Raw genomic sequence first — 956 nt, 5'->3', positions numbered from 1 at the left:
AGATTGACTACGGGTTTCGTGGACACTCTTTAACCGAATGTGATTCTCCACATATAGCACAACTGGTGCTTGTCCGTTCTATCACGTTGACTTGCCCTCTTTGCGCTCCGGGATTGTTTATTACGATGCCCTATAAAAAATTTATCATTGCATTCATATGATTTTGCAAAAATGCGAGGGCACCATTATTTGCGTTACCTTCTCTGGGTTTTACTCGTTGATCACTTTCTTGCCAATCCTCATGGTTTTTCGATATGTGATCAAGAATGTCTTTGCCTCATCATAAGTCTTGTCCAGCAGACCGTCTGCTGCTGCCGCATTGGCAGCTGTCTGCGATGAAGAATTTAATCCATGATAAGAAATCTCTATTTGGAGGCAATCTGGCAATCCATTGTGCGGGCAGTCACGCACTAATCTCTTGAACCTCGCCCATGCGTCACTGAGCGATTCATCTTCTTCTTGTTCAAAATTGGTGAAAAAACTTCCTCCTTCTGGGATTCTCTGTAGGAGGGAAATACTTCTTTATAAACTTCTCCACAACCTGCTCCCATGAAGTTATCTCTCCTGGTTTGAGGGAGTATGCCCATTTTCTTGCTTTATCGCATAGTGAAAATAAAAATAGCGTGAGTCGAACTTCTTCAATGGAGATATTAGGGAACACAAAAGTGTTACAAATTTCAATGAAGCTTTGGAGATGGGCATGCAGATCTTCACCATGCCGTCCTCTGAACTGTCTTGCTGTCTGTATCATTTGTAACATTACCGGCTTCATCTCGAACCTTGATCCATCCAATGTTGATCTTGTGATTCTTAGGGAGAAATCATACAAGTTTGGTGATGTATAGTCACAGATGGGTCTATTGCGATCATTTTCCAATAGGATAGGATTTTCCATTATGTTGTTTGCATTTGCGGCTCGTTCTTTTGGTTATTCAGCCATTCTGTGAGTTCTGCCT

General features: G+C 41.8%; 1 pseudogene; it reads left to right on the top strand.

The window, feature by feature from the left end:
• The first annotated feature begins 385 nt into the window (after positions 1–385).
• On the top strand, positions 386–499 carry LOC120087376 (small nucleolar RNA R71; annotated as a pseudogene).
• Positions 500–956: the final 457 nt, after the last annotated feature.

The sequence above is a fragment of the Benincasa hispida genome, chromosome 9, assembly GCF_027475165.1.
Source record: "Benincasa hispida cultivar pf3 chromosome 9, pf3_genome.v1.1, whole genome shotgun sequence".
Taxonomy (NCBI): Eukaryota; Viridiplantae; Streptophyta; class Magnoliopsida; order Cucurbitales; family Cucurbitaceae; genus Benincasa; species Benincasa hispida.
Note: the sequence above shows the minus strand (reverse complement) of the source record. Positions and strands in the feature narration are given on the sequence as shown.